We start from the raw sequence: 20,885 nt of genomic DNA, 5'->3' as shown, positions 1-20,885 counted from the left end.
ACACGCCAACAAACAGGAAACTGGTGCGACTGCTGCAATAGAAACTGGAAGTCAGTGGACTACAGTTATGCAGAGAGTCGACTGGCCAGACACAATTGGGGAGAAAAGGGGGGGGGGAATCCAGAAAAAAAAATTTGTGGACGACAATGACTGCTGAAAATAACTGACTGGACGAAACTGGGAGACAGTAAAATGGCTGACTGGGAGGCAACATAGCACACTGAGCTGACCCTAAAAACCATTTGAGTCGTATTGTAGTAGTTATCAAATAAAGCCCCCTCCAATACATCAGACCCCATTTTGTGAGGAATTGAAGGCGATAGAATCTCGTTGTCGTTCATTTAGACAAAATTGTGTTCATCACGATATGGTGATACTCAAATTTCATCACGATACGATACCACTGAGAGACAGTAAATGATAGTACTGACTTACTGCCCAGTAAAGCCATGGATAGCAGGACTTTCTGTACACTGAGGAAAAGGACCATGTAGGACGTATTACAGACAACAGATTAATTACACAATTCTACACACACACATACACACACATGTATATATACTATATACATACATACATACTTAAAACAATCCACAGCTGGGAGGATTCCAGAAGTAACTGCATTATATGCCCAGAGATTATGTGAAAGGTGAAGGTTAAACCCACCCAAGTTATAAAGCACACTCTCCCGCCTTCTCCTTCAGGATTACATCCTGGCAAGAACTGGTTTTGTGTCTCCCCCTCAAAGCTGCTCTCTGCATCCAGAGACGCTTTACCAAACACGGCTTTTTAAGCAAAATAGTGATTCACACTGAAACTGAAACGATTATCCATTACTGCCGAGTACAACCGCAATCTCCTGCCTCAGCTGCAGTTCACGTGGGTTGCTCAATGGCACGCCAGTGGGAGTTGTTAAAGGATGATTCCGTAATTTTGACAGCCTGGGTGTTGTTTTTGTGGCTTCTACCGTCGCGCATGTCGGTTATGATTTTACTCACCTTCTTCGTTGTGGAGGTTTTGGGTACAGGACCACCGCTGGACTCAGCTCTACAGCGCTGTCTCACAGGGCCATGGAATAAGAGTGTCAGACATCTCTCAACAAGTTCAATATAATCCAATTATTCAAACTATTTGGAAGTGAACACAAAAGTGCAAGTTAATAGCGATTGCACAAAATGTCCACTGTTATCAATGATCAATCGCCTTGCTGATCTACTTCCTGGTTCAAGTTGCAGGAATGAGCAGCTTGTACTTACTGTAGGTATCCATGCATACACAGTTTTGTGTATGCGGCGCAGTGGTTAGCGTGATCGCCTCACAGAGAGAAGGTCCTGGGTTCAAGCCCCGGGGTAGTCCAACCTTTGAGGTCGTCCTCTGTGTGGAGTTTGCATGTTCTCCCCGTGTCTGCGTGGGTTCCCTCCGAGTGCTCCAGTTTCCTCCCGCAGTCCAAACACATGTAGGTCAGGTGAATCGGCAGTACTAAATTGTCCCTAGGGTGGCCGCTCTGATGGCCGAGCGGAATAAACCGCTGTTCTTACAATCCGCTCATCGGGTGGGTGGGAGGTTCGTATCCCAATCTCGCCGTAACCGGTCTTGGCCAGAGCGTCCACGGGGTAAGGCGTTCATTAGGCCACCCTTACCCGAGGGATAGTGGGTGTAGATCGGTGTAGTGTTGGGGGACTCATCGTTCTCCGGCGACCCCACTGGCCCATCCGAGCACCTGCAACCAAGCAACCAAAAGCATTCTCCCTTCGTCTCCTTCGCGGCCTGAAGGTGATGCAATTCATGCGAGGCTTCCGCGTGTAAAATAGCGAGAGCAGCCAACCCGAGTTTGAAGGAAGCTGGTGTTACGGCCATCTCCTTCCTGTGGAAACGTGAGCCAGGGGAGTTATTCGACAAGAGTTCCAGCCATATGCCATTGGGTTAATCGGGTGGGATAAGGGGAAAAACTAGAAATAAATTTAAATAAAATGTCCCTGGGTATGAATGTGTCGGCCCTGTGATGGCCTGACGGCCTTTCCAGGGCGTCTCCCCGCCTGCCGCCCAATGACTGCTGGGATAGGCCCCAGCATCCCCGCGACCCTGAGAGCGTGATCAGCGGTTTGGATAATGGATCGATGAATGGATGTGGCACCTCTTTACATAAGCTGTCGTGTAAAATCCAAATTATGGTAAGTCTACTGCAGTAACGGAGTATTTATCTATTTTGAAGGTATTCCGGTTGGATTAGTTTTGCTGAAACATCTGATTCTCGTGTCCTGTGGCTCCAAAAGACGGCATTGTAAAGTCGTGTCCGGCCACGTTCAAAATCTCCAAAATGAAGCCGCTGTGAAAACTGGTATATCGCATAAGCACAACGGTGAAAACCACAACAGTAAGACCCAAGTTGTGAAAGAAAAACAGTGGAATTGTCCTTTAAGGAGGAGGCGAGCGTTGTGTGTTAATTAACCCGGCCCAGATTCTCTCACACCGCCTGAGGGTTGTTTGGGTTTCTAGTTGCGGGTAACAAAGCTGCACCCTTGACCTTTATGTCTGCTGCCCCCCAACCTTTATTTATGGCCAAGGACCAAACGTAAACACGACTTTGTAAAACCTGCCTCCGCCTGCTCGCTGTGCTGTCGGAGCTCACTGCCGCCATATGAGGGCGTACCAGAAAATCACTTCTCCGTTTTTGTTGTTGTCGTTTTTTTTGTTGCATTTTCCCCGCCAAATGTTTTATTCATCTCCTGCCATGTTTATTAAGTTAATGAAAGGCGAGACGACGGGGAGACGAGGCTCATCATGTTTTATGGATCAGAGACACAGTGAGGTCTGTGCTTCTCTTTTCACCCCCGTGTTCTTCCTCCCAATTAGCCCAGCGGCTGACACCGCCTTGCCGCTGCAATGGCCTCCGTGGCTGATGTGACCCAGTGGGAGGCACGAGGGGAGGCGCCCCCGGCGGAGCTCTGTTCCCTCTCGGTATTGGTACCCGCACCTCCACGTTGGAGTGAAACGCAACAGATTAACCACTGTTTTGGGGGAGGGAGGTTTTCTCCCCAATCGTATCCGGCCAATTACCCCGCTCTTCCGAGCCGTCCTGGTCACTGCTCCACCTCTTCTGCCAATCCGGGGAGGGCTGCAGACTACCACATGCCTCCTCCCATACATGTGGGGTCGCCAGCCACTTCTTTTCACCTGACAGTGAGGAGTTTCACCAGGGGGACGTAGCACGTGGGAGGATCACGCTATTCCCCCTAGTCCCCCCCCCCGAACAGGCACCCCAACTGACCAGAGGAGGCGCTAGTGCAGCGACCAGACCACATACCCACATCTGGCTTCCCACCGGCAGGCTGTGTCTGTAGGGACGCCCGACCAAGCTGCTGGTAACACGGGGATTCGAACCGGCGATCCCCGTGTTGGTAGGCAGCGGAATAGACCGCCACGCTACCTGGATGCTCTATTAACCTTCTGTTTTATAATCATCAGGTAGAATCATCTGCATGGGCTCGCTGCTCGCCATTCCCCGTCGCCCGGTGGCCTTCGAAAACGTTAAAATGCCCACTTCAGTGGTGTGGTGGCCCAGATGGGGCTCGCGTCGTACCAGAGATGCAGCGTTCCTCCCTTTGGATGCTAGCGGAGGTATCAAACGACGATAATGGGTGGGTGTTGTTTTCTAATGACCAGCAGCCGATAAGGCTTTTGTGCGCGCCCGTTCCACGTAATTTTCTCTCATTCCCGAAAAAAAGGCGGCCCTGAGAGTTTGCATCTGGGAAGACGGTGATACAAATCGTTCCCCGCCGGGCTGTGGGTATAAATCATTTACTTCACCCGAATGCGGCTCGTTTAACTTCATTTGCAAGCCGCCACCGACTGGAACTTACCGCTCATTTGGAGAAGGTCAAATGCTAATAAAACGAGGCTTTATTGGACGGCGCTGACAAAGTGGCCCGTGTGAAGTTGCAAAGGTCCCCTCAAAAACAAAAGGGGGGGGGGGGGAACGGCCTTCCCGTTGCTCTCTGTGAAGCACAACACCTCGAGTAAATACGTTTTCGTGTTAATCTGGGCGCAAAAACTAAACCGCACCAAGGACGCGCTGCGTGTTGACGGAGAGATAAATATATTGAACACGAACGTAAACAGCTTTAAAACGCCGAGTGTAAGTTACGGGGGCGCAATATGGATAGCCTACCGTCCGCGGCTTATCTTGTACTTCCCCCCCCCCCCCCCTCTGTACTGGCTTTACGTGAGGTCCTGTTGTCCTTGAGTCATTCTCGGAAAGATGTGCCGTCGTGTTGCCAAGACAAATCCCCCCACGTTTAACTGTAGACAGTGAATACGGTGGCGGAGGCCCCGTGTTGACAGACTGCCAGTGGAGGTCAGGACAAATAAGATCACCTTGCCAAGAAAAAAAGCTGTTTTCCCCAAGGCGTGTCGGGTATTTCGGCTCAACTGGCACCAAATGCATGGCCGGATTAACCTGTCGGGGCCAAGGGGCAAAAACCTACAGTGGCGCCCCGACCAATCCAGCAATTCTCCGCTCTGTGCATTATGCATGGACGAAGAGAGGATATGGGCCCCACCTTAAGGCCCTGTCTCCATTGACATTAAATGATTTAAACGGTGCTCATCCCCAAACCCATCCATCCTTTATCCAAGCCGCTTATCCTAATTAGGGTTGCGGGATGCTGGAGCCTATCCCAGCAGTCACTGGGCGGCAGGCGGGGAGACACCCTGAACAGGCCGCCGGTCCATCACAGGGCCAACACATTCACACCCACAGACAATTTAGTACGGCCGATTGATTCGCTACAGGTCTTTGGACTGTGGGAGGAAACCGGAGCACCCGGAGGAAACCCACGCAAACACGGGGAAAACATGCAAACTCCACACGAAGGCCGACCTGGGATGACCCTCAAGGTTGGACTACCCCGGGGGTTTGAACCCAGGACGTTCTTGCTGTGACCTGACCGCGCTAACCACTGTGCCACGGTGCCGCATCCCCAAACCCATTTGCGTTTAATCAGATTATCACAGACGAATTGACATGTGGCGAACCTGGAGCCTCTGAGATCCCTGAAGGTCCCGGGATCTTGGCCAGGTTGCCCACTTGGCCCCGGACAGTAATCCAGCCTTGACCAAATGCTACCTAGGCGTTACTGGTTTCCTGTCGGAAGGCAATAGTGGAGGCACTGCTATCAGTCCTGGCCTCTGGCTAGCCACAGTTTGCGTGTCCTCGCGGAACGCATTACACCGCACCGTTGGGCACCTTCCTGTTTTAAAGCAGTAAGTGTTACGGATGTGTTTGCCAGCGAGCGAGTACACCGTCAGCTTGGAGCAGCCAGCTGAGACAGGATCCATCACAGTGGGTCAGGGAAGGAGAAAGCTTTGTGTCGAAATGGCGAACTTTTAATAGAGAAATCACAGAACAGCAAACGACTCCATTATGTCTGACAGAGGAAAAAACCCACCGTGGCTCACTGTGCTGTGGTGTTTATATACAAGTGCCTGTGCCAGCAGATTTCCTGATTATACTTACAAAGGATCATTACATAACAAAGCGCCACTGCATTATTTGCCAGGTTACACAGCAATTCCCTTAGCATTGTGTAGCAGGCAGCCCAGGACATAAAATGCATTTGCAAGCACTTTTTTTTTTGTCTTTTTTTTGTGCAGTTTATTTCATTATTTACCATATGGTTGTGGTTAGGCACATAAGACAATACATTAAGGAGGATATCAATCGGGATCGGGGCCGGAGCTGTGAGGTTATTTACAGGATGTCAAAAATTATATTTCTAATATAGAAGTCAATCAGTCAAAACTTTGTTTGTAAAGCACATTTTGAATGTTCAAATGCAATGCCATGTAGATTCTGGGGGGGTCGGAGGGTCTCCAACTTCTGAAAAACATGCCCCCCCCCCTCCATAAATTATTTCTAAATAAATTATGTAATTGAAAATATGCATTTAATAGAAGCCGACTCCACTTTTGAGATAATTCACACATACTAAACCATCACTTTTGGATGGTTTTGCTTATGTACCCCCTATGTATCCTGCTCAGTGGTCTGAATAAGCGGAAATTTGGGAAATTAAGTTAACGGTTTACCTCATCCTGACACCTTTGCTTGCTACTGGACTACATTTCCTAGAGTTAGAGTCTCTTTAGCACCTCTGTAGTACGTCAGAGTTGCATCTTCAGACTTCAGCTAGTGAGTCTAGCGGCTCACTAGCTGTCACAGGCTAGTCCTGTGACAGATGCCTCGTAAGTAATTTTGCTCAGACAAAGATAAAGTATTCTCATCAACAGAATAAAGTGTTTAAAGACATAACCAGACTGTGTTTACCGCCTAAAGTGAATTAACTTATCCACAGACAGATCCATATTTAAGCTAGCTAGCTAACTAATGTTCCATTGATCATTCCTGTAAAACTTCCAGCAATAGCCTGGGCGTGTATTTGTTTGAACCGCATAGTGCACCCAGCCTTTATTAGAGACAGGCCATTATTTGAGTCAGGCTTTTATATTGTTTACTACCACTACTACTACTACTACTACTTTTGGCTGCTCCCGTTAGGGGTCGCCACAGCGGATCATCCGTTTCCATCTCTTCCTGTCTTCTGCGTCTTCTTCTGTCACACCAGCCACCCGCGTGTCCTCCATCACCACATCCATAAACCTCTTTGGCCTTCCTCTTTTCCTCTTCCCTGGCAGCTCCATATTCAGCATCCTTCTCCCAATATATTGTAATTGTATTAATTTAAAAATTCTGAGACTCATCCCGGTTTCTGATGGTGAGTATTTCAGAATCGGAAATTGGGTCCTATTACAGACACTCACACTCTGGTAAAGAAAAAATAACAAGATAACCAACCAGAAAATTGTAATAAATAGAAATAGAAGATAAAATAAGAATAAAATATGTGCACCATGCTCCAGCATATAACACCCTGTCAATATACTGTAGCATGAAACAAACAAACTCCCGCCAGGGTAAAATAAGTTGAAGGGCCAGTCTAATGACTACTGACTCAGGGTCAGTATTTAAAGTGGATGTGAAGGAGCTACTACATCTTACATGGTAACGGTAGTCTAGCTGACATCATAAACGTTTACTCGGCTGTTTAAATATGTGCCGGCTCACATTAGTTGGACTTGAAATACAACAGAACCTGTGGCTGATCAAGTTGGCAGCTATTAGTCCTAGCATACGCACAATTGTAAAGACATATTTGTAGTAAGCATTTTAAAAGTTGCAGTCGACGTTTGGTGCTTATGTGGCGTGCTTGTTTGTGTGTGTTGTGAGTCTATGCCACGCTAAGACAAATCTACACGTGCAAGGACGATCAAGTCTTTCTATCTCTATTTCCATTTCTAAGTTTCTGTTCTCAGTTCAAAAGGGGAGATTATTCCAGAGTTTGGGCCCATGTGACACACAATGCTGCTCACCACGAGCCTCCGTTCATCTGCTTGTAAGAGGAGAAACACCACATCGTGACCCCGGTCTTTGTGCTCCGCACTTCCGTCTCGTGAAATGAGATTTTTCATCCGCAAAGCTACCGACAATAGCGTGGGAAAGGGGATCGAATACAACCGTGTGGTTACACAGTTCAGTAATCCCACGCCAGAAGGTCACCAGCAGGAATCTTGGTGTTTATTTAAGGGTCACGAACCCTTCAGAAACCACAGTGAGGACCCTGAGAGTTACCCAAGAGAGGGTGGTAGTGTCTTGTTTAGTGATCTCATCCACAGTGTGAGTGACAACTCCCTGTCTCTGAGCTAGTAAGTAGTAGTCAGTAGGAGGTTGTGTTCTGCTGGCTTAGCCAATTGGTTTGTGAGTGACTATGAACGAAAACTTGACCTGTAAGGACGCGAGTTCAAATCTAGTGGATAATGTGAGCTGCCCGTCATCACCTCTCCGCATCGCTCTGCATGTAGTTACTATCACAGTCGAGTAGATCCGATGCTAAATGAATATTGAATAAATAATAATACGTATTTGTACAACAATGAGACATAGATGGATTCTTTACGGTCCTTGATGAAATTTGTTGCCAAAGCCTGCACACTAAAACACAAGTTAATCTCCACACAAATGTACATACACATCCACACACTCACACGTGGGTACATGGGTACATATTACAACCATACATACATGATATTCATACACAAAGTACTGCATAATAAAGACAAAGAGCACAGAAATATTAAAAAGCACAGCAGTAAAACTGAATTACATCATCAACAAGTGGTGTTGGGGGTTCTGGGGGGGGGGTAAGGAGTGTGTGTGTGTGTGTGGGGGGGGTGGACAGGATGGAGTAGAGGTTGCAGATGCAGGGCTGCAGTGTAACCCTGGTTAACTAAAATAATTGATTCTTCTGCCAGTGAAATGTGCCGTTAGAGGGTGGTGCCGTCGGTTGTGGCACATCGTTTTCTAGTGAGTAAAACTGTCAGTGAGGCGGCCTGACTCGGCAGAGTACTGCACACAGCGCAGCACCAGGAGCCAGACTTACTCCGAGGTGAATTTGGAGGCAAAATAACAGTTTTTGCATGAAAATCATTAAAAAAAAAACGTTGTGGCTTTGCTTCGCTCTGCCGTTGCTGTTGAGGTGGAAACGGATGGCGGCGGGTTTGTGTGTCTCAGGTCTGACGGGACAACAGCTGATGCAGCCCCGATTAGAGGCGGGCGGATATAGAACAGATCTGGACTTCTGATGCGTTCTTGTCTAAATGCCAGCTCGGGTGCTTGGGCCACAACAGATGATGTTTCCCGGGCACACAAGGACATGTGTACATACAGGTACTCTAGTTGGGAATCACCTCCGGTGTCAGGTGACCACGAGGAATCCCATAATAACCAGGATGTGTCCCATAGAAACCCGTGTACAGCCAATCGTAGCCGGCCATCTTTCACGTCTAAGTTGTAAAAAAGAGGATGCCATAAAATATTTGTAAAAGTATGAAAAATGACCTACCAGCACGGGGATCGCCAGTTTGAATCCCCGTGTTACCTCCGGCCTGGTCGGGTGTCCTTACAGACACAATTAGCCGTGTCTGCCGGTGGGAAGCCGGATGTGGGTATGTGTCCTGGTCGCTGCACTAGCGCCTCCTCTGGTCGTTCAGGGGGGGAGGGGGAACTGGGGGGAATAGCGTGATCCTCCCACGCACTGCTTTCCCCTGGCAAAACTCCTCACTGTCAGGTGAAAAGAAGCAGCTGGCGACTCCACATGTATGGGAGGAGGAGGCATGTGGTAGTCTGCAGCCCTCCCCGGATCAGCAGAGGGGGTGGAGCAGGGACCGGGACGGCTCGGAAGAGCCGGGTGCAATTGGAGGAGAAAAGGGGGGAAAGTCCAAAAATAAATAAATATATGAAAAATGATAGAATGCTGAAGGTTTTTATGAGTTTTACGTCATTGTACACAGGGCTGGTATGGAGGACAAAGGTCAGAAGAGAATAAAACCAAAAATAATAAAAACAAATCTGTCAGTTAGCCCAACGAAAATGAATTCGCTATTTTGATGTGAATATTTCAAATTCGGTTACGCTTTAAATTGCTGGTCATGTATTACACAGAAATAACAGTAATATATGAGTAAATTAGATGGAGTAGAACTATGATGGTTGGTAATTACTGAATAATATGGGAGTAAACTGGGGCCTTTTCTACCTCTCTAGTTTGCTTCCTTGTCATTGTGATGTGATGTGCTGTCATATCATCTGTATCAAGCCTGGTATGGCATCATTTCACAAGTCACATTCTGACCAACATGTTTTGAATCTTTTGTGTCACAGGGATAAACAGTAGTTATCCGAATATCCGGTGAATATTGACTGTCCTGCTGAGTAACACAACCTCAGTACAGAAAGCACGACATTCAATGCTCACCTGATAAGCAAGCCTCTATTTTACTCATATATTACTTCATTTACACTTATTTTGATTGGAAGGTACTTGGTTATTTCTGTGTAATGAATGACCCGTAATTAACAGGGGTACCGTCTGTTTCACCCCTCAGTATGATTTCATGTCAGAGTAGCACTTTCCTCATGAACCTTTAAGTAAAGGGTTGTGTGATGGAGCTGGGTAGTATACATCCATCCATCCATCCATTATCCAAGCCGCTTATCCTGCTCTCAGGGTCGCGGGGATGCTGGAGCCTATCCCAGCAGTCATTGGGCGGCAGGTGGGAAGACACCCTGGACAGGCCGCCAGTCCATCACAGGGCGCACACACACACACACACACACACACACACCCTAGGGACAGTTTAGTGTCCGATTCTCCTCACCTACATGTATTTGGACTAGGGGAGGAAACTGGAGCACCCGGAGGAAACCCACGCACACGGGGAGACCATGCAAACTCCACACAGGACGACCCCCAACGTGGGATCGTCCCGGGATCGTCTGTCTTGTTTAGTTTGATTAAATTTGGAGAATTGCTGGTGAGGTTCGGAGCGCCGTGAAGGATTTTGTGCTGAATTGAAGGGGCTGGGCGGTCCGAGCTGAAATGCTACATTTAATCGGTTAATGCCAAGACACATCATCAATAATGTACCTCAGATTCATTGGGTGTTTCTGGCCTTTATCAGACACCCTCCTCCGAGGCGGCCCGCTGAGTTGATCAAGCTCCGGTGTGTGTCTTGTGTCCCACTCCGGGTTGCTGAGAGCAAATCGCTGGGTTCGAGATTAGGTGGGGTTAAGGTTAGGGTTAGGTTAAGATCCAGATTGGATTGCTGGTAAGCTATCGGTTAAGGTTAGGGTTAGGGTTTAGGGTTAGGGTTAGAGTTAAGAGTTAGGGTTAAGTGTTAAGGTTAGGGTTAGAGTTAGAGTTAAGAGTTAGGGTTAGGGTTAAGTGTTAGGGTTAAGGTTTAGGGTTAAGGTTAGAGTTAAGAGTTAGGGTTAGGGTTAAGGTTCAGGGTTAAGGTTAGAGTTAAGAGTTAGGGTTAAGGTTAGAGTTAGGGTTAAGTGTTAGGGTTAAGGTTAGAGTTAGAGTTAAGGGTTAGGGTTAAGGTTAGAGTTAGGGTTAAGTGTTAGGGTTAAGGGTTAGGGTTAAGTGTTAGGGTTAAGGTTTAGGGTTAAGGTTAGAGTTAAGAGTTAGGGTTAGAGTTAAGAGTTAGGGTTAGGGTTGGGTTAGGGTTAGGGTTAAGTGTTAGGGTTAAGGTTTAGGGTTAAGGTTAGAGTTAGAGTTAAGAGTTAGGGTTAGGGTTAAGGTTAGGGTTAGAGTTAGGGTTAAGTGTTAGGGTTAAGGGTTAAGGTTAGGGTTAAGAGTTAGGGTTAAGTGTTAAGGTTAGGGTTAAGTGTTAGGGTTAAGTGTTAAGGTTAGGGTTTAGGGTTAGGTTAGAGTTAGAGTTAAGAGTTAGAGTTAGGGTTAAGTGTTAGGGTTAAGTGTTAAGGTTAGGGTTAAGGTTAGGGTTAGAGTTGGGGTAAGGGTTAAGGGTTGGGTTAAGTGTTAAGGTTAGGGTTTTGGGTTAGGTTTGGATAGAACTAGCCTATGTCTCTTCCTGCTGGGCAGTATATGACGTCATATGGTGAGACGAGATGTGGTTCTGGCGACGTAACTTAACTGTCGTGGTCTTAAAAGCTGCATTACAGCAAAGCGAGACGATTTTCAGAACTTATTTGACTGTTTTATGACGAGTGACCGTCTCTTCCTGCTTGGTCATCACATATCCACACTATTAACGACCATTTCTCAACTTCTCAGCTCTCTAGTGTGTAAATATCTCGTGAAAGCACCGATAGTCAAAATATCATCACATCATCGATATCGAAGTTATTCGGTCCAGCTCTACGGTGTCGTGACCGTGACCGTCCCCCAGAAGACTGGCGGGTTGCGGGCGTGACTGATGGGTGATTGGCGGGAGGAAAAGCGTTGGTCGGTGGCGGTGATTCATTGGCGAGGTGGCGGCAGGGCCCCGGCGGTGATTTACTGCAGCAGCTGCTGGCGGGTGTAGCCTCCGAGGGTGTCTCGCGGGACACTCGCGGCGCCTCGATGAGCAGCTCGGCGTCGGCAGATAATCTGCACACCCTGCTCACGGGACCGGTGGAGGGGTCGAGGGGCCGAGGCGGGGCCTCGGAGGCAGAACGCTGCTGCACGAGTGTTAGTTTGTGTTACTGCACGTGTCTACCTTCACCTGTGTATGTGTGTATGTGTGTGTGTGTTTGACAGAAGATGAAGATAGAGCATATTATTATGTGTCCCTGTGTGTGTTTGTGTGTTTGACAGAGATAAAGAGGGAGAACGTGTGTGTGTGTGTTGGTGTGGGTGGGTGGGTGTGTGTGTGGGATAGTGGGATAGTGGGTGTTATAAAAGGAAAGAAGAGAAGGAGGGTAAAACAAAACAGACAGAAGGTAAAAGAGCAGATGAAGGGAAACCATCTCTACAGACACACTGACCGCAACAGACGTTCGTCCCGACCGGTGGTTTGACTCCATCATGTGTCTCAAAACAATAAGAAAACACACCCTTTCTGGATGAGATTCGTTCAAATTAACCTTAGAGTTGATCTGCATTGGGGGGAAAAGTAAAATTATCTCTACTGATTTTTTTTCTCACTTATTTTACAAAACGCCGCGTTCAAGAATGTAACGGATCGATGCACAATTAAAGGTTGCTGTAATTACAATTCTCTTTTTTTTTTTTAATTGTTGTGGTTCCAGAAATGCATGTTTGGCTTCTGTCAGAAACCAGCTGCTGTAGCTCAACGGCTGCAGGGAAACCGTGAGCAGCGTTAAGCACGATACAGTGAGACGTTAATTCAACGTCTTGGGGCCCTAAGTGCATTCAGTCAATTCAGAACTGTACCTCCTTGTGAGTGAGGACGGCCGTGACCTTTGCACTTGGTAAAGTAATTGTTCTCATCTGCGGCTGCAAAGAAGCGAGTCGGTTCAGAAACTGTTTGCATCCAGGTTTTCAGCAGTAGGGCGCAGTGGGCGGTAAACCGCTGTGAACTGGGTTTCTTTTGAGTTCTGGTGAGCGGTGTCGGTTTAAAGTGTGTGATTTTTTTTTTGGTCTTTGCTGAAGCTTAATACAACTGATAAATATCAGTATGGGTTACTGAGTAGGGCGGCATAGTGGTTAGCGCAGTCGACTCACAGCAAGAAGGTCCTGGGTTCGAGCCCTGGGGTAGTCCAGCCTTGGGGGTCGTCCTTGGTGTGGAGTTTGCGTGTTCTCCCCGTGTCTGCGTGGGTTTCCTGCGGGTGCTCCGGTTTCCTCCCACAGTCCAAAGGACATGTAGGTCAGGTGAATGCCTGTGATGGCCTGGCGGCCTGTCCAGGGTGTCTCCCCGCCTGCCTCCCAGTGACTGCTGGGATGGGCCCCAGCATCCCTGCAACCCTGAGAGCAGGATAAGTGGTTTGGATAATGGATGGATGGATGGTCCTGAGTAAAAATAAATAAATGATTGACCTTCTGGATTTTAAACATTCAGACTCACAGGAGCTGGTCTGTCTGAATGTGAGTTATTGTTTGACGTCCCGTCCATCAAAAACTCGGTTTACAGCACTGTTGTAGCAATTATTGAATTCCACTCTGACATTACATAAGGAGTGAGACAAAAATCTCTTGCAGTATCGTCACACTTTAATGTATGTTCAGTGAACCGACGCACAAGCCCAGACGCTTGAATGCGTGCCCTGATCTCAGAGCGCGGACCCTTTACGGTGCAGCACGGATCATGCCCCTTGTTCCCATCATAACGATGTGTACCCAGAGTTCCTCCCTCATCCCGAGCAAGTAGCTTCGGCCACAGTGGTGTGTACCCAGAGTTCCTCCCTCATCCTGTTTTGGAGGAGGTAACCTATCTTGATGGACCGTCATCCTAATGGATAACAGAACTTGCATATTGTTCAAAGAGGTCGTAGGTCAGGTCTCCCCTCGTCCCTATCTTCTGTTGTGATCCTCCAGGACCGTTCCTTGTGACACTCAAGTGGGCTTCCCACACATTCCTCTGTTATCAGGCCCTTACCAGTTCACACGTGAGAGGCACTTTCAACACCACCTTTGACCTGCTACACATGAGCCCCAGGCATCCGTTCAAGCAATGTAAACATAGTATAGCTGATTAGAGTATTAAAAGTAAGCAAACATTCATATGTGAATTGCCCTCACAGGCATATTAGGATTACAGGGGACAAAGCTACACAAACAGCCAGGCGTGGCCAGCGGTATATGTAGCGCTCTAATTTTGTTATGGGTCTGTGTACCATGAATTCACAATTGTCTCTTTTTTCCCCCCCGCTTTATGTTGTGGTAAATAAAAAGTTGGGGATAAAAGAGAAGAGGGACCTTAGCCCGGGAACCAGACAAATTCGCAGATGCTAATTAGGCCAGCTCCTTTCAGTTCATTTTCCATTTCCAATGGGTGCAGACTAAAAGGCCTCTGGATGCAATTGGATAGACCTACAACCAGTAAGAGCAACACGTGTGACGTAGGCTTAAATGTTTACCAGATCTTGTTGGAAGTATGGCATACACCTCTTTCTTATCAATAAAAGCTTTAAGTGCAGCTGTTTCTTCTCGTCTTTTCGAGAAAATCTACCGTCTAGTTTGTTTGATACTGACGCGATATCGATATCGCTCCTCAGTACGCCAGGGTTATTTTTTCCCCCCATCCACATTGTGAGAAGACCAGCCGGTACTCTGTCCCCAATTGGCTAACCCGATCCCCAACCCCACCCTAACCCCTAACTTCAACCAACCTAACCAGCAGAGGCAACGAGTACTAGCCAACCAGATGCGGAGTTCCCGGAATGCGGGGGAAATGTCATCGCATCAAGCCTGCCCGATATTAGATAAACGGTTGGGATTGACCCGAGTCGGGCCAGTTCGGCTGGAAATCTGAACGGGAGGGAGGCCAGACGTGTTTACATTTGTGTTTGCGTTTGCCGGAAAACACAAGGTTGATGGGTAGAATTTAAGAAATAGGGTAAAATGACATGATGTTACGCACCTTAAAGTTGTTTGCGACCCGCCAGTAAAGCAAGAGAAGAAGAAGAAGAAGAAGATGCGTTCGCAGATTCATTTGGCTTCCAGGCTACAGGGAGCTGGCTAACAGCAGAATGAGTTTTTCCTTCATTTTGGTGAACTAGGAACCTTCTGGGGAGGGGAAACCGGGTACGTTAATAACAACTATAAATTGTAACGCTTCGCTATTGGAGCGCTGAAAATTGTAAAGGTCAGCTCAACTTTGATTTGCAGCCTGGCGTAGATTTGCTTCATTTGCTTCAGTGACGATGACTTACTTCCTGTTGCTTTGTCGCCACGTCACGTTACCCCCCCAGTGCCCGTTGAACCACGCGGCGGCTGCAGTGAAGGGATTTCTACTGAAAGTGTGGAAAATGTCGTTCTCAAAGGACGCGCTGATCATATTCTGGTAACACTTTAGTATGGGGAACATATTCTAAGTAAAATAACTTAATTACTAGTGAATTAGTAATGATCAAGATGTCACTTTAGTATGGGGAACATATTCTAAGTAACAAAAACTTAATTTAGAGTAATTTAACACTATGAACACTTGTAGTTTTGTGTGTTGTTATGTAAGAACAGACCATATTCATTAAGTGTTAGTAAGGCAGAATAAGTCTTCTTGTGGTACTACCACCTTATAAAGGCCATACTAAGCAAAGCATATTGAGATGGTACTACTAATAAGCAATACTTCTGAGGTTATAGAGGGAAAACTCATAGTTAATGGTTTACTGGTTGTATACTAAGGCCATGCAGAATAAGGCAGTAATGAGTACGTAATAATGACCAATTAAGAGCCAATATGTTGCTATTTTGCATGCTAATAAGCACCTAATTAATGGTGACTACGTTCCCCATACTGAAGTGTTACCCATATTCTTTTTCTTTTTTGGCGGCGATTGAAAATGTCCAGTATCAAACATTCGTCCTCGGTAGTCATCTTTTAAAACCCCAGCTCAGGGGCGTCCGGGTAGTGTAGCGGTCTAGTCCGTTGCCTACCAACACGGAGATCCGCGGTTCGAATCCCTGCGTTAGCTCCAGCTTGGTCGGGCGTCCGTACAGACACAACTGGCCGTGTCTGCGGGTGTTGAAGCCCGATGTGGGTGTGTGTCCTGGTCGCTGTACTAGCGCCTCCTCTGGTTGCTCGGGGCGCCTGTTCGGGCGGGAGGGGGAACGGGGGAATAGCGTGATCCTCCTCACTGTCAGGTGAAAAGTAGCATCTGGCGACTCCACATGTATAGTAAGGGGGCATGTGGTATGTGGTAGTCTGCAGCCCTCCTCGGATCGGCAGAAGGGGTGGAGCAGCGGCCGGGATGGCTCGGAAGAGTGGGGTATTGGCCAAGTGCAACTGGGGAGAAAAAGGGGCAACCCCCCCCCCCCAAAAAAACAACAACAGCTCAAGGCGTCCTCCTACCAAATTAGTAGCTTTGATGCCCCCTTGTGGATTAGCTGTTTAAGACTCTGACAGAGCCCCAAAATGTACCGTATGTTAGCAAAACAGGTGAATAAGGTTATTTATCTGCGTTTGCACTTGTGTAGGGTATTTAAAAGGCCTTTGCTTCTCATCGCCCCTTCACACAGCCCCACCAGAGCGGTGTTTCTAGATTTACAAACGGCGTCCTCGTGAACTTTTTAAGTATCTAGAAGCAGAGAATGAGAGCGTTATGTTGGCCAGATAGAAACCAGGAATACAATAAAAAAACAAATGTTCAGCCCACCTGGCTGTTGCCTACACATCCATTGATGCTTGTACTCTCTCTCTCTCTCTCTCTCTCTCTCTATATATATATATATATATATATATCTCGCTCTTTCTCTCTCTTCCTTATCGCAGGACGTTGGGATGGTCAAGATGAGAGCAGAGCCCGGGGCTTTGCGGCGGTGTGACGTTGGAATCCCGACCTTAGGTGGTGCCACCTCATGAATCCTCGCCCAGATCGGAGTGAGTACGATTACTACAAGACGCCTCGGTGCAAGCCGGCACAAAGGCATCAGTACAATTATAAGAGACCGGGTAATGCCTCAAAGGAATTCACAGGTGCTACCGTCTAAAGCAGAAGCATACAGGCGAGCTCTAAAGAGCTCAGAGACAACGGGGCCGGGCATTGCCGGTATGGATTACGCCTAGCTCTGTATTAAAAAGTTCATGTTGGCAGAAAGCCACATTTGTGGGAATGGCTCAGCTTGTTGAAGAGGCCCTGGCGACGAAGCCGGCGTGCTTTGTTGAAGCCTGCTCGTTATAAACTTGTGTTCATTAAGGAAACATTTGCTGAAGACAGAAGGTGTTATTTTTAGCCGCACACTCTTTCACATTCATAGTTTGAGTAACAACGGAGTTTATTCCAGTACAAACACAATGTTCAACTATCAAACACCCTGATCAGGCCTTAGTATGGACGTGTTGTTTTTTCTTTTCACCTGTCAAAAGTTTCCCCTGAAAGTCTTGGAACTTGGGATCCGCTGACATTCAGGATACTACTGTCTCTCAAGTACTGGGGATTATTCAGTCCTGACTTTCATCACACAACCTTCAAGCCTTGAAGTTGAAGAATAGGCGGCAGTTCTTCTTTTCTTTTTCTTGTTGTTGCAGTTAGAAAGTCACAGCTTCCCTGCAGAAGGTTAGTGAAAGCTGAGGGCGTCCGGGTGGCGTGGTGATCTATTCTGCTGACTGTCAACACGGGGATCGGCGGTTCGAATCCCCGTGTTACTACCTCTGACTTGATCGGGCATCCCTACAGACACAATTGGCCGTGACTGCGGGTGGGAAGCCGGGTGTGGGTATGTGTCCTGGACGCTGCACTAGCGCCTCCTCTGGTCGGTTGGGGCGCCTGTTCGAGGCGGAGGGGGAACTGGGGGGAATAGCGTGATCCTCCCACACGTTATGTCCCCCTGGCGAAACTCCTCGCTCTCAGGTGAAAAGAAGCGGCCGGCAAGTCCATTTGTATCGGAGAAGGCATGTGGTAGTCTGCAGCCCTCCCCGGATCAGCAGAGGGGGTGGAGCAGCGACCGGGATGGCTCGGAAGAGTGGGGTAATTGGCCGGATTCAATTGGGGGGGGAAAGGGGGGGGTTAGTGAAAGCTGGGACTACCCAGGATGGGTTGGTATTATTAGCACCTGTGATGAACCTGAACGTGATGCCATGAATGACGTACTTTGTCTTACGACGGCTTTCCAGGTCACAATTGTGTAATCTGGCAGCGGCTGGAGGGGCAGATCACAGGGGATTGGCTTTTTTATTTCGGGGTTCATAATTTTGCGGTGGCCATCGCAGCTACCGGCAAGAGCCGTTTTCCTGAGGACGTTGACCCAACGACCCCCAACATGTCGGCTGAAAATTGTCTCCTTGAGGCGACACGGCCGCGGTAACTAAAAACCAGGGGGCAACAGAGTCCTCGCTGCAGAAGTGCCTGGCTTAACAGGCCATTTAATCTGCCACCGGGTACTTAAACCGTATTACCATAGCGTTATCACCACTAGAGTCGTGGTCATTAAGAGGCAATTTCAGGTTAGTCAAGCTGGGAGAGGCTTTTACCTCCCCCATACCTGCACCCCGCCAGACATCATGTACCACACTTAATTAAAGAAATCACCCGCCATAAATTCTGTGTTTTTTTGTTTTTGTTTTTTAAGAAATATCAGATTTAAGGAAGTGTATGTGAAGTTGTGTGTGTAAGTGTGTACAGGTGTGTGTTTTACATTTGTTGGCCCATAACTGTGTTGTAATTTTGCATGTGTGTGTGTGTGGGGGGGGACACAGTGGTGCAGTGGTTAGCGTCGTCGCCTCACAGCAAGAAGGTCCTGGGTCCGAACCCCGGGGTAGTCCAACTTTGGGGGTCATCCCGGGTTGTCTTCTGTGTGGAGTTTGCATGTTCTCCCCGTGTTTGTGTGGGTTTCCTCCGGAGGCTCCGGTTTCCTCCCACAGCCCAAAGACATGTAGGTCAGGTGAGTCTGCCGCATTAAATTGTCCCTAGGTGTGTGTGTGTGTGTGTGGGCCCTGTGATGGTCTGGCGGCCTGTCCAGGGTGTCTCCCCGCCTGCCGCCCAGTGACTGCTGGGATAGGCTCCGGCATCCCCGCCACCCTTAGAGCAGGATAAGCGGTTTGGATAATGGATGGAATGGAAAGGAAGTTGTGATGTCTTGAAAAATCAACTACATCCTTACACGCTGACTTCCCAAACACACATTTCAGTGCAACTCTCACCATCAGTTTCACATAATTTAAAAGGTGTGATGCGACGCACAAACTTATTCTGTGGTTTTCCTGCCGCTGCAATACAGCGATGTAAAGAATATTTAAAGATAAACAGCATCATGATTCTTAAAGCAGCACAGTCTTTGGCAACTCCGTTGCTCTACTGTTAACTCATTTTACATTGTGTTGAAGTGATGCAAAATCTGCCAATGACTGTCGCTAAACCCTGTGGTGATTGTAAGAGGAACCCTGCAGCATCTTACAACAGAGCATATTATTGCATAAAAGCATTGCTGTTATTTACACATGTGAATATGTCAAGCATTATTTTTGAAAATACTTTAATCACTGATATTTACTAGAAAACCGTAGCTTAGAAGATATGTGACCGAGCAACTGAGGTTACTGTCGAACTTTTTACGGCAACACTTCACAATACCAGTACACAATACTTAAATTAATGGTGAATTAAAGCATACAAATACTTAACATATCCATATCAAGAATTAATGAAGCACCAACCTGAGCAACCAACATAACACTAGTTATAATGTAGTGGTTTCCTGTGATGGCATAAACTGGGCTTAAGTGCGTAGCTCCCGGTGTATCAGGGCTAACTGCACAGGGCTGTCCAATAAAACCCACGCCATTAAAATGGAAATTAGTACATTAACTCATAGTAGAAAAACTAATTTAATGGGGAAACAGTAGGCTACCCAACCCATGCCCTTAAACTGTTAATTAATACATTGACTCATGTATAGATTAACACCATCAGTAAACAGGGAATCACTTCATTATAACGAGTGTTTTTTTCTTATCGTTATTCACATATGATTCAGCTGGTTGCTCAAGTAGGTGCTTCATTCATTCTTGATGTGGTAAATAGCACTGTATGCTTCAACTCATTGTTGACTAAAGTATTAGTAAATGCTTATTTGTGCACCAGTATTGTAAAGCGTTGCCCTTTTTATTAATTAGATCTTCACGACACTGATGCGACTGTGCCGAGGGAGTTTTATTTTCCTTCAAAGCAAGCAGCCAAATCTGCCAGTGATATCTGATAATCTCACTCGCTCATCTAAAGCAAGTCAGCCTCATTTTGAAGGATTTTCCTCAGATTAATTGGCTTTATATTAATACATTTGGAGTGATTTTCTTTTTCGTCAACAGTTTGTCTTTTGCGTTGGGCCTGAATTGAATTTATCTGGCCGTCTTTGTAGTAGACTTGTCTCTTCTCCCAAAAGATTACTTTTGGGAGAAGAGACAAGTCTACTGCAAAGACGGCGAGATAAAGATTCAATAAATAAATACATAAGACTGAGTTTGTGAGGTTGCGTCTCGTTTTTTTAATGTGGAATTGTCTCCTCAAAAGTAATGCGATGGCCACAGTGTTAAAGTCTTGGTGGAGGGCTCTTCTCTGAGGACAGTGTTAGCTAACTAGTTTTGACAGTTGTTGAACATCAGTGCCAGCCTTGGAACGCCTGCCCTAAATCTGTTTTTATGTTGTGTAGTTTTGTGGTAATGTCGGCCTCAAAGAATAAAGCAAAAGTTTGATTGGAGAGGCTTTGGGAGATTTCCCCTGGAGCGCATTAGCATCACAGCATCACAACATCACAGCGCTAGCATCGCTATGTTAATTTCGAGTCACAAACAGGTCTTGAGCCCACTTCTTCTTCCAGGCTGTCTGTCTCGCCCCCCCCCCCCGCTCTTATCTATATGCTGTGTAATGTTAT

General features: G+C 47.1%; 1 protein-coding gene across 1 annotated transcript in view; it reads left to right on the top strand.

The window, feature by feature from the left end:
• The first annotated feature begins 16,833 nt into the window (after positions 1-16,833).
• The window catches only part of lrfn2b (leucine rich repeat and fibronectin type III domain containing 2b), an 83,023-nt gene continuing 78,971 nt past the window's right edge, over positions 16,834-20,885 (top strand). Inside the window, exon 1 of the mRNA XM_056294692.1 lies at positions 16,834-16,899. The gene's annotated coding sequence lies outside the window, so the exon portion shown is untranslated. The remainder of the gene's footprint in view (positions 16,900-20,885) is intronic.

Source organism: Lampris incognitus, chromosome 15, assembly GCF_029633865.1.
Source record: "Lampris incognitus isolate fLamInc1 chromosome 15, fLamInc1.hap2, whole genome shotgun sequence".
In the NCBI taxonomy this organism is placed as follows: Eukaryota; Metazoa; Chordata; class Actinopteri; order Lampriformes; family Lampridae; genus Lampris; species Lampris incognitus.
Note: the sequence above shows the minus strand (reverse complement) of the source record. Positions and strands in the feature narration are given on the sequence as shown.